Source organism: Protopterus annectens, chromosome 1.part1 (assembly GCF_019279795.1).
Source record: "Protopterus annectens isolate FY-2018-M chromosome 1.part1, PAN1.0, whole genome shotgun sequence".
Classification (NCBI taxonomy): Eukaryota; Metazoa; Chordata; order Ceratodontiformes; family Protopteridae; genus Protopterus; species Protopterus annectens.
Window position 1 is genome coordinate 413,867,575 of NC_056726.1, and position 14,437 is coordinate 413,882,011.

The window sequence follows — 14,437 nt, forward strand, 5'->3', positions numbered from 1 at the left end:
GCCTACAATTTGGAAATCTCTCCCAAAAGAACACAGCTCCACCTCACCATACAATAAAGACAGACAAGGCCTTAAAAAAATCAACTGTTCAAAGAGGCATCATGTAAATGTTGCACATCTTATGGATTACCTCATAACACCACCAACTTATTAACCTCCCATCCCTTCTACAATCATTGGCAACCTTGCATCATCAGACTAATTGAACAATCTCACCGTTGCCTGTCTTACAATTAACTTCCTCCTTATCCATTCTTCTCCCAACTTACCCCTCAACTACAACCCCTTAACCTTCATTATGAGCCCCTCTTTTTTAACTAATTATTTTATTAACATTATCTCCCTTTTTAGCCTTCTCCTACACCCCCTTAACCTTCATTATGAGCCCCTCTTTATTAACTAATTATTTTATTAACATTATCTCCCTTTTTAGCCCTCTCCTACACCCCCTTAACCTTCATTATGAGCCCCTCTTTTTTAACTAATTATTTTATTAACCTTATCTCCCTTTTTAGCCCTCTCCTACACCCCCTTAACCTTCATTATGAGCCCCTCTTTTTTAACTAATTATTTTATTAACCTTATCTCCCTTTTTAGCCCTCTCCTACACCCCCTTAACCTTCATTATGAGCCCCTCTTTTTAACTAATTATTTTATTAACATTATCTCCCTTTTTAGCCCTCTCCTACACCCCCTTAACCTTCATTATGAGCCTCTCTTTTTTAACTAATTATTTTATTAACATTATCTCCCTTTTTAGCCCTCTACTACACCCCCTTAACCTTCATTATGAGCCTCTCTTTTTTAACTAATTATTTTATTAACATTATCTCCCTTTTTAGCCCTCTCCTACACCCCCTTAACCTTCATTATGAGCCCCTCTTTTTTAACTAATTATTTTATTAACCTTATCTCCTTTTTCTCTCTCTTCTCCCTTTTATGCATACTATAAATGCACATTTTACATATATTGTAAATCCTACTAGTGTTAAATTGCATTCATGCTAATGTTTTAATTGTAATCATCTCTGCTTTCATTGTATTTCATTATGTTTATTTTATAACCAATATTGATTATATTTTGTTTATCTTCACATTTGCTTTTATTTTATTTGTACTCTCCTGGGCTAAGCCTTTTAATGGTCCATTTGGATTGGTGCTCCACCCTGGTCAACAAGGAATAAATTAATAAATAAATGCACTTTTAATTGCATAATAGTCAAAACTGTGAAGGGTCTACTATTTAAAATCCAAAATCTTAGCTTCCCTTCTGTTACTGGAATCCCTCAACATATATTAGATAAAGTAGATAAACCACGAACAGGCTACAAATCCAAATCATTTTATTAATAAACTTCCAAAGAAAGAGCAGCAGACATAAGACCCTAGCACCTCAGCTAAATCGCCCTCAAGGGGTATATGAAGGAGTTTTAGTGGAGGCACTAGGGTCTTTTATCTGCTGCTCTTTCTTTGGAAGTTTATTAATAAATTGATTTGGATTTGTAGCCTGTTCGTGGTTTCTCTATCTACCTTGTTTTTTTGGTCGTATATTATTAAATAAAGTAATCTGCCTTAGCATTAGCTTTTACTATATTAATCAACATGATCCTTGAAGAATGCAAGTCATCCTTTCTATTTAAAACCAGTAGAATATTCTCCATACCAGAAAGAGAAATTTATAAATTTGAAACCTGCAGATCAGTCAATATAGTCAGCACTTTCAGTAAATTAGTACAACTGTAAATGAATGATGAAGGCTTGGGTTCATCTCTCAGAGGGTGTTGAATACTTTCTGGCAGCTAGCATAGAGGATTAAAGTGATCTGCCAATGTTTATATATTAGTGCCATTTGATGAACAAGGTGCTATTACGTATTTAATACTTGCCCTTCCCTAGTTTTTGGGCCATTTTTTCATAAAAAGCTTTGTTAACTTTTTATTAAGCCATGTCTCAAAAATGTAGCTTTTCCAATTATGATATTACCATGGGATAACACATGGTACATCTATAGACTTTAATGGGGTTACCTTTGCATGTGCACAGTGGTGCACTTATTAAGTCCTATGGAAGCAACAGATGCTTTTCCTATGCTAACGTCACTGATGTTAAACTTCCCAGTCTTTTTCTCAGTGATGCCAGGTCAAGGAACCCACATATTTAAAAAAAAATTTTTACTACATTCAGGAGAAGACAAAAAAATTCCTTGATAGAGGAAAGTACTGTTCAGCAGTTTATGCACTGCATGCTGTGGTGCTAATGTAAGTGTCAAGATGTCAGCAAATCACTTTAAGGCTATAAAATGTTAGCAAGATACTTTCTGAAGTACAGGGTTTGATTCCCACAGCCTTTATTTGCCTACTGTGTGACCTTGAGCAAGTCACTTAACCAGATAGTGCTTTGGGACAATTGGGAAATCTGTACACCCAATAACTATATATTTATATTTATATATATATATATATCTATATATATATATATATATATATATATATATATATATATATATATATATATACCTATATTATCCATCTAGCTATACATTGTATATATTTATATTTATATCTAAATCTATCTATACATTACACACACACACACACACACACACACACACACACACACACACATATATAAGAACATATCTGAATCTGTAGTACACCAACAATGAGCCAAATTTTCTGAGAGGGCATAATATTTTACATAAAAGACTATATGGTAAGAGTATGCCAGATTGCTGAATTAGCTTATACACAAACTGATGAAGGGCATTGTGGGGCAGTGATATAGCTGTACTATAGTAAAACATTTGACATTTGTGGACCATAACCTTCTGATACATATTCTAAAAGGAAGAAAGACAAGATTTGGACTCCAAAAATCAAACTGAAGCTACTATAGCATGGTAAGAAGGCTGCCCTGAAATATTCCTAGCTCTCAACTGTCTAGATTTTTTGTAGTATGTCCAGATTTATGCATCACATTTTTGATCTGTTCTTTATAAAATGTGTGTTTTTTGTGAAAACCTTGAGGAATTAATCACTAAATAATGACAGACATTTCAGTTTCAGACTTCATATGCTTCGTCACATGTATGCTAACTCAATACCTTGTATTCTAGCAACTTTTTAAGTTAGTTTATAAGAGCAATATTTAAAATTTGTCCCTATTTTGGGGCCTTTGCCCACCCATTATTTTTGGTTTTGTTCAGATTTCTTCTGCAAAGAGGGTGAAAGGTATGGACATGTTTATCAGTTCTAAGATGTCACATAGGTATTTTTATTTATTTTACATTTGTTTACTGGGACAGTCCGACTGGGTGAAACCCATTTCCATTGGAGGCCTGGGAAGAAAAGCTCCACATACAATCAACAAAATGTAAGAAGGACAAAATAAAAAAGGTTGCAATTACATATGTAGAATCGATATATAGGGTAAAACGTGACAAGACGGAGATAAACATATAATGCATACAATTACGTGTGTGTGTGTGTATATATATATATATATATATATATATATATATATATATATATATATATATATATATATATATATATATATATATATTTATATATATACAAAGGTTACAGTTACATATGTAGAATCGATACATATGGTAAAACATGACAAGAAGGAGATATACATATAATACATACAATTACATGTGTGTATTTCTGTGTGTGTGTGTGTGTGTGTGTGTGTGTGTGTGTGTGTGTATATATATATATATATATATATATATATATATAAAGGTTACAGTTACATATGTAGAATCGATACATAGGGTAAAATGTGACAAGATGGAGATATACATATAGTACATACAATTACATGTATATATATATATATATATATATATCACATGTAGAATCGATATATAGGGTAAAACGTGACAAGACGGAGATATACATATAATGCATACAATTTTTATATATATATATATATATATATATATATATATATATATATATAAACATATAGGATTAATCATAAAATGTAATTAATAAATAATAAATTAATAAAAAATGTGTCAGCACACAGGAAATGTAACTCTTAACTTGTTTATGAATGATCTGATGCTGCAGAGAAATTCAGGCAACCTGAGACCAGTAACTTAACATAATGACAGCAGCTACTAACAAAAAGTTACAAATGTATTCCTATAAACAACCATCAAATCCTGTAGCACAGAGTCTGTCAATCACATCTGTACTTCTGAGAGACCCTTAGAAATAATTATCAAATGTAAGTACGTAAGATTTATCACTGTCTACAAGCTACGCTTCCAACACAGTGCAGCATTAGATTATTTATTTATTTTATTTTATTTGCCAGGGTAGTACACTAATCAAAACAGACCATTTGCATGCTTAGCCCAGGTGAAGAAATTCTCAAAAATAAAACATAACTATTTATTTATTTATATAGATTTGTTAACTACACTGGATAAGGGATCCAAGTGGATCATTTTTATGCCAATATAACTGAACAAAAAGTAAGTTAATAAAATAGAATACAGAATAAGTCTGGGAAAAATGAAATGTAAGGCTAATTTTATTTATATATATATATATATATATATATATATATATATATATATATATATATATACACACACACATGTATATAAATAACAAAATGTAAGAGAAAAACAGATGACAATCAGTTACAGTAGTGACAAGATGTATAACAGTTTAGGAGGGCCAGAAGTGGAAAACAGAAGGAAAGCTAGGAGAGGAGCAAGAAGTTCAGCCAAGGTCTGTTATAAACACAAGAAATATGCCCTCCTCCTTCGTATATTTACAAAGCATGTGCATTAAAAACTTGGAGCTCTCTACAAGCTTAGAATTAGTTTACCTCTTAAAACATTAGCAATTGCTGCACAAGAGGTTCTGTTACCAGACTACACAGTATCAATTTGGTTGTGTGTTAAAATATACCTTTATGGCTTAGAAAAAGCTTACAAAAGTGATATATACGCGGTTTCAGCTCTGCTCCCCCTCCCAACATTGCCACTGCAGTTTTCTTACCAAGTAAAATATCTGGAAGCTGACTAGAAAAACCACTGCTCGTACTTTCGATGAAATAAATTTATTATTAATACAACGAACAATATGCAGGTTAAGCGCTTTCAACTGTGATACACAGTCTTCATCAGAACGACATTTTGCTTTTACAATCATGTTTATATACTACATCATTTGCATACTTAATTCTGTAATTACACTGAATTACTGCCAAAACATTAAAGGCATATAGCACACTGTGGAGTAGTATAGATGGAAATACATTTACTTGTCCACAATATCATCTTTGCTATGTGTATATTTTTTGGCTTCTAATCCCTTGTTCTTCTATCATTGATATTTCATACTCATATGATAACATATCAGTATTCATAAAACTCATCATATATATGTTTTATTTGGTGACAAACATAAAAAATAATAAAATATGAGTAAACAGTACGCATGCATAATACGTCTAACTAATCACTCTAATACTACCTATTCTATCTAGAACTACTGTCTAATTGTGTGTATGAAAATATATGTAAGTTCAGAAGTACTCAGTTTCTAACATGGATCAATGAGTCTCCATGTACTTTCTTAAAAACATAAAAACAACTAAATGTATGACAAATAAATATATACTAATCATAAGCATGACATGGACTGCACAATACTTATCCGCATCATATCTGATCTAATGTGTGCTGAATTATATATAAAATATCATAATTAATTGTGACCGGATACAACATACCTGATAAAATATTAATATTATCATAATAAAATTCCACACAGTCAACATATAGTCTGATATATCAGTACATATCCAAATATATAAAAAATACAAATATACATTATTAATCTATCCCTCTTATATCTCTATGAACTTGCTTAAAGCAGGGCTAAAAATGGTTTTATACTCACGAAATCATTAAGACCTGGTTTTCTGGTAGAATCTGTCAAGATCTGCCATCTACTCTCACTTGCTGCTAACTCCATCTTCCAGTTCCCTCCAATTGGGGTGATGGTAATCTGATCTACAATGGCAAATGTAAAACTATGATCTATCCCTTGTTCCATAACATGTCTATATAATGCATTTTTACTATCACATTTCTGTATTCTATATGAATGTTCATATATGCGTTTCTTTAGTTGTCTTTCAGTTTTGCCAATATAGTGGGCGTTACATCGTATGCAGTTTGCTATATACACAACCCCTTTAGAACAGCAATTCCTAGCTTTACATCTAACGAGAGTATTGTTGATATCATCTAATCTGATGGTATTGGCTGTGTTAATGTACTTACATTGTTTACACCTTCCACATTTTTTAGTACCTTTATGTGTATCTACTGTATCCTTACTGTAGCTAGCTTTTTCCAACATTCGTTTGATATTGGGCGCTGTTTTATATACACATTTTGGGTATTTGTCCCATCTTTGTTCTTTTCCTATAGATGTTATAATTGCCCAATGTTTCTCTATAATTTCTTTAATCAGATGTGTATAAGGTGTATATGTGAGTACACATACTCTTCCTTGCAATGTACTATGTCCATCTGCTTTATCTGCCATTGTATAACAACCTAACAATGGTGGGTATTTATGTCCCCATTCGCCCTCCACATATCTAATTACTTCGTTAACCATTTTTATTGGGTATGCACGATCTAAAAATAGCCCCCTTATATTGTTAAGTTCCACTTCCATAATGGTCCTTGTGGAGGACATCCTGGCTGCTCGAATACATTGCCCTTTCACTATATTTTTAAATACATGCGGGGGATGGCAACTACTAAAATGTATATAGTCGTTTGAAAATGTGGGCTTTCTGTATAGCTTAGAAATGAAACCCACATCATCATGGCTGATTAATACATCCAAAAATGCTATTTCAGTGTTACTACAACTATGAGTGAACTTTAGAAAACTGGTGGTATTGTTTATATAAGTCATAAATTCCTGTATTTTTTCTTTTGGGCCATTCCACATAATAAAAATATCGTCCAGGTATCTTGCATAATAAGAAATGTCAGAAAAAAATGTGCTGTTGAATATGTGTTCTGACTCCCATTCTAGCATGACCAGATTTGCGAAAATGGGAGCACACGCTGCTCCCATGGCCACACCCCTTGTTTGTTTAAAGAATTCTCCCTGGAATGCTATGTAGTTATGGTCCAGTACAAGTCCCATCATATCACATATTAAAGAGATCTTGTTCCATGTCAGGTCTGAGTGTTTCCTTAAGCTACTAGCAAAAAATTCTAGGCCCTCATCTCTGGGAATACTAGAGAAAAGGTCTTGGACATCTATAGTGAGATAAGTTATGTTAGGATGCCATTTATCTCTAGTTAAATCCCCCCAAAATTTCCAGGAATCTTTCATGATATGAGAGATAGATTTGTACACATCTTTAAGCCAACCATTTATAAGTTTCCCTATGTTGAAAGTTTTGGAACGAGAACCTGAAACTATTGGGCGAAATGGAGGGTTCTTCAAACACTTATGTATCTTAGGTATACCCACCATCCTGGCCAATACAGGGTAGTCCGTCTTTATAAAAGAATAAGTGTCGTTACATATCCTATTATCGATCAAATATTCTTCTATAGCCAAATCTATTCTTTTGTACCCAATGTTAATTTGGTTGATAGAAATGTTCTCATAGTTTCCTGATTCATAAAAAAGCTTATGCAACGCTTCATTATATACATTTGTATAGTAAATTACTGCCCCACCGCCCTTGTCGGGCTTCATAATTCTTATCTCCTTATTGTTCATGAGTGTAGATAATGCTTCTCTCTCCAGTATTGGGAGATTGTCTGTATACACATGTTTATCTTTCCTGGCATTTTTGTACGCCCAATATATATCATTACAAACCAATTTTTCATAATTCAACACTTGCTGATTATTATCAGGAATAAAGGTACTTTTCTTTTTAAGATCAGTTCCTGCTATACCTATCTGTCCCTTCTCCACACTACTATTTGTGTTGAAGTGAACAGCCAAATTGAGTCTTCTGCAAAACATTTTGATCTCCTTGATATTGTCCACTAATTGCAATCTAGTGGCTGGTATATATTTCATACCCTTACTCAACAATGATCCCATCTCGTGGCTAACATAAGATAGAATAGGTAGTATTAGAGTGATTAGTTAGACGTATTATGCATGCGCACTGTTTACTCATATTTTATTATTTTTTATGTTTGTCACCAAATAAAACATATATATGATGCGTTTTATGAATACTGATATGTTATCATATGAGTATGAAATATCAATGATAGAAGAACAAGGGATTAGTAGCCAAAAAATATACACATAGCAAAGATGATATTGTGGACAAGTAAATGTATTTCCATCTATACTACTCCACAGTGTGCTATATGCCTTTAATGTTTTGGCGGTAATTCAGTGTAATTACAGAATTAAGTATGCAAATGATGTAGTATATAAACATGATTGTAAAAGCAAAATGTCGTTCTGATGAAGACTGTGTATCACAGTTGAAAGCGCTTAACCTGCATATTGTTCATTGTATTAATAATAAATTTATTTCATCGAAAGTACGAGCAGTGATTTTTCTAGTCAGCTTCCAGATATTTTACTTGGTTGGTTGCTGTTTGTTCACCAGTTACGGAGTTGCTTTCAGGATGGCTGATCTAGAGGAACCTACATCTGCTTTATTGTCGAAAGATGAAATAGCTCTTTTAACAGCTGATCTCACATCTCTACAGGGAGAAGTGCACAGATTGCTGGACCTGGTTACAGGGTTGGTAACCGTAAATGCCACCAAGGGGAAGGTGCATAAGAGGATCGTAGGACCAATAACGGAAGACACAGATGTACGCATTCCAGGGGAAGTGACGACGTCAGGGAAACATAAAGAATGTCGTACTTTTGACTCCTTAACATCTTCAGGACATCAGGAAAGGAATACGTTACAAACACCCGACCGTGGCTTTCCTAAAGGACTTAGGAGCGTGGATGCCGACACTGTTAGAAACTTACAAGTAGACAGTATGATTGATACAGCTAATAAGCGTAATGGAACTGACATTGAGGGGATTGATTTAATCAGCCATAGTGATGCCCAAATATATAGCGAACATCCATGTAACACCATGGACCAGGACTTCACTTTCGATTTTAGTTTTAGCAGGGCTCGACAAGAAACACTACATAACGGAGCACGACCGAAAGAATATCCCAGTATGAAAACTTATGGGAATGGAAAATCTAAGGCCGTGTTGGCCTCTAAAGGCACTGTTACAAAGACTTGTAATTATGAATTTTCCAGTCCATGTGGACCTAAATCTTTCATGCAGCATAATGGACATATTAGAGAATATAAAGTTAATAAAAACAAATGTAATAGCAGGGGCTGTATGGAAGATGAGTTGATGGTACAGTTTCTAGATGATAGTTTTGTCTTTTGTGATGTCGATGGAGGTTTTGTTAATAACAGAGTTAGCAAGATGGATAAGTTGCATACTTCCGTGAAGGATATGATATTTGATTATGGCAAGAAGTTAATTTCATATAAAAATACTAAGTTAGACTGTAGCTATTTATCCAAATGTCTTAAACTAAAGATAGTACCCAAAGGCATGAGATTTTTCAAACTGCCACTGGGAATTAGATATGGGAGTGAGACAATTAAGGATTTCAATGAATTATTTGATAATTTTGGGTTTGCATTTATAAAAACAGTTATTAAACATTTAGATGAAAAACTTATTAAGTTGGCCAATGAATTAGAGAATATTAATAATATGATAACAAGTCACAAGGAATATGATATATGGAAAGATTTGTATATGAAGCAGTATGAAATTGCCAATAATAAAATACAGGCTATTATGGATAGGAAGAATAGGAAGATCATACGTGACTTAGAATTATATAAGAACAACAGGGCATATGTTTGGCCTGCATATAGGGACTCGAATAATGATGTGAGCAACTTTCAATCCAGAAGAAAATCTGTTAGAACAAATATTAGGGAAGAAAATTTTCAGGGGGGAAGATTTTTTCCAGCACGAAACCACAACAGACAGCGATAAATGACATATATGGAAATATAACAACCCCTATAACGTCTGATAACAATGAAAGAGGTACAAGTGATAGAAATGTTTTATTACATTGTAAGAAAGATGTAAAAGTAGTGACACCTATATTCCAAGATGGTAAGATAGAAAATGTAAGTCACATTAATACATGGGAAGCTTCCACGGATAACAACTTAGGTAGTACGCATCCAAAAGTTATTATCTTTGAAGGATTCAAGGTGTACAATTACACAGAGATGGATGTTAGCCACGAGATGGGATCATTGTTGAGTAAGGGTATGAAATATATACCAGCCACTAGATTGCAATTAGTGGACAATATCAAGGAGATCAAAATGTTTTGCAGAAGACTCAATTTGGCTGTTCACTTCAACACAAATAGTAGTGTGGAGAAGTGACAGATAGGTATAGCAGGAACTGATCTTAAAAAGAAAAGTACCTTTATTCCTGATAATAATCAGCAAGTGTTGAATTATGAAAAATTGGTTTGTAATGATATATATTGGGCGTACAAAAATGCCAGGAAAGATAAACATGTGTATACAGACAATCTCCCAATACTGGAGAGAGAAGCATTATCTACACTCATGAACAATAAGGAGATAAGAATTATGAAGCCCGACAAGGGCGGTGGGGCAGTAATTTACTATACAAATGTATATAATGAAGCGTTGCATAAGCTTTTTTATGAATCAGGAAACTATGAGAACATTTCTATCAACCAAATTAACATTGGGTACAAAAGAATAGATTTGGCTATAGAAGAATATTTGATCGATAATAGGATATGTAACGACACTTATTCTTTTATAAAGACGGACTACCCTGTATTGGCCAGGATGGTGGGTATACCTAAGATACATAAGTGTTTGAAGAACCCTCCATTTCGCCCAATAGTTTCAGGTTCTCGCTCCAAAACTTTCAACATAGGGAAACTTATAAATGGTTGGCTTAAAGATGTGTACAAATCTATCTCTCATATCATGAAAGATTCCTGGAAATTTTGGGGATTTAACTAGAGATAAATGGCATCCTAACATAACTTATCTCACTATAGATGTCCAAGACCTTTTCTCTAGTATTCCCAGAGATGAGGGCCTAGAATTTTTTGCTAGTAGCTTAAGGAAACACTCAGACCTGACATGGAACAAGATCTCTTTAATATGTGATATGATGGGACTTGTACTGGACCATAACTACATAGCATTCCAGGGAGAATTCTTTAAACAAACAAGGGGTGTGGCCATGGGAGCAGCGTGTGCTCCCATTTTCGCAAATCTGGTCATGCTAGAATGGGAGTCAGAACACATATTCAACAGCACATTTTTTTCTGACATTTCTTATTATGCAAGATACCTGGATGATATTTTTATTATGTGGAATGGCCCAAAAGAAAAAATACAGGAATTTATGACTTATATAAACAATACCACCAGTTTTCTAAAGTTCACTCATAGTTGTAGTAACACTGAAATAGCATTTTTGGATGTATTAATCAGCCATGATGATGTGGGTTTCATTTCTAAGCTATACAGAAAGCCCACATTTTCAAACGACTATATACATTTTAGTAGTTGCCATCCCCCGCATGTATTTAAAAATATAGTGAAAGGGCAATGTATTCGAGCAGCCAGGATGTCCTCCACAAGGACCATTATGGAAGTGGAACTTAACAATATAAGAGGGCTATTTTTAGATTGTGCATACCCAATAAAAATGGTTAACGAAGTAATTAGATATGTGGAGGGCGAATGGGGACATAAATACCCACCATTGTTAGGTTGTTATACAATGGCAGATAAAGCAGATGGACATAGTACATTGCAAGGAAGAGTATGTGTACTCACATATACACCTTATACACATCTGATTAAAGAAATTATAGAGAAACATTGGGCAATTATAACATCTATAGGAAAAGAACAAAGATGGGACAAATACCCAAAATGTGTATATAAAACAGCGCCCAATATCAAACGAATGTTGGAAAAAGCTAGCTACAGTAAGGATACAGTAGATACACATAAAGGTACTAAAAAATGTGGAAGGTGTAAACAATGTAAGTACATTAACACAGCCAATACCATCAGATTAGATGATATCAACAATACTCTCGTTAGATGTAAAGCTGGGAATTGCTGTTCTAAAGGGGTTGTGTATATAGCAAACTGCATACGATGTAACGCCCACTATATTGGCAAAACTGAAAGACAACTAAAGAAACGCATATATGAGCATTCATACAGAATACAGAAATGTGATAGTAAAAATGCGTTATATAGACATGTTATGGGACAAGGGACAGATCATAGTTTTATATTTGCCATTGTAGATCAGATTTCCATCACCCCAATTGGAGGGAACTGGAAGATGGAGTTAGCAGCAAGTGACAGTAGATGGCAGATCTTGACAGATTCTACCAGAAAACCAGGTCTTAATGATTTCGTGAGTATAAAACCATTTTTAGCCCTGCTTTAAGCAAGTTCATAGAGATATAAGAGGGATAGATTAATAATGTATATTTGTATTTTTTATATATTTGGATATGTATTGATATATCAGACTATATGTTGACTGTGTGGAATTTTATTATGATAATATTAATATTTTATCAGGTATGTTGTATCCGGTCACAATTAATTATGATATTTTATATATAATTCAGCACACATTAGATCAGATATGATGCGGATAAGTATTGTGCAGTCCATGTCATGCTTATGATTAGTATATATTTATTTGTCATACATTTAGTTGTTTTTATGTTTTTAAGAAAGTACATGGAGACTCATTGATCCATGTTAGAAACTGAGTACTTCTGAACTTACATATATTTTCATACACACAATTATACAGTAGTTCTAGATAGAATAGGTAGTATTAGAGTGATTAGTTAGACGTATTATGCATGCGTACTGTTTACTCATATTTTATTATTTTTTATGTTTGTCACCAAATAAAACATATATATGATGAGTTTTATGAATACTGATATGTTATCATATGAGTATGAAATATCAATGATAGAAGAACAAGGGATTAGTAGCCAAAAAATATACACATAGCAAAGATGATATTGTGGACAAGTAAATGTATTTCCATCTATACTACTCCACAGTGTGCTATATGCCTTTAATGTTTTGGCGGTAATTCAGTGTAATTACAGAATTAAGTATGCAAATGATGTAGTATATAAACATGATTGTAAAAGCAAAATGTCGTTCTGATGAAGACTGTGTATCACAGTTGAAAGCGCTTAACCTGCATATTGTTCGTTGTATTAATAATAAATTTATTTCATCGAAAGTACGAGCAGTGGTTTTTCTAGTCAGCTTCCAGATATTTTACTTGGTTGACTGCAGTTTTCTTAGTGTGATTTGAAAAATGGATGATTTTGCACACCTGGAAATACATTCGCCTCCATTATGCTCATAGCATCATTCCTGACTATGTTCTGACTAGCATACTTTCTAATCTGGTACAAACTCAGGCAGTTAAATCCCTCAATAGCCTGCCAGATAGTAGTTTCCTAAACTTCTAAAAAGTAGCTGACCTGCTCTTTCCACAGACACCCTGGAATTCATTAATTTAAATTAACACTACGTACCTTCTGTGCACAGAACTGAAACTGCAAATAATGTGATGTGACCAGTGTAATACAGAACAGAAACTATAAAACACATGTCATGAAATACCCCTAGCATACCTCTCAACTGTCCAGATATTTACAGAATGTTCATATTTTTGCCATATATTTTCGATCTGTTCCTCATAAAATTTGTATTTTTCTGGCAAATCACTAAGGATTGAATCACTAAATAATGACATACATTTGAGTTTCAGTCTTCATATCCTTCAGAAAATGCATAAGGCCAATCCTGTTATTCTAACAACTTTCTAAGAGCAGTATTTAAACACCGACCCTAGTTTTGGGCCTTTGCTCTCCCATTATTTTAGGCTTTGTCCAGATTTCTTGTGCAAAGAGGTTGAGAGGTATGACCTCCTAGACATGCGCACAGAATCCTACCACTATACTGCTAACAACATGTTGTTATTCACTAAATCTAAGCACAACCTTCATTCGTAATGCTGCAAGAAAAGCACAAGTCAATATTTCTGCACTCAGAGCACTGAACAGAAAAAAATCTAAAGGAAACAATTGTAATGTAGTCTTTCCAGAAGAAACATACCTTCACTAAAATTGAAAATCCTTGACTTTCTATGAGGTAAAGCCCCCCCCCTTCCAGCTGTCAACATCATACCTCAAAAATCAGGGACAACTCCAGAAATAATAAACGGCAAATGTCCCAAATCAAGGATTCTTTTTTGAAATTTTAGCATTAT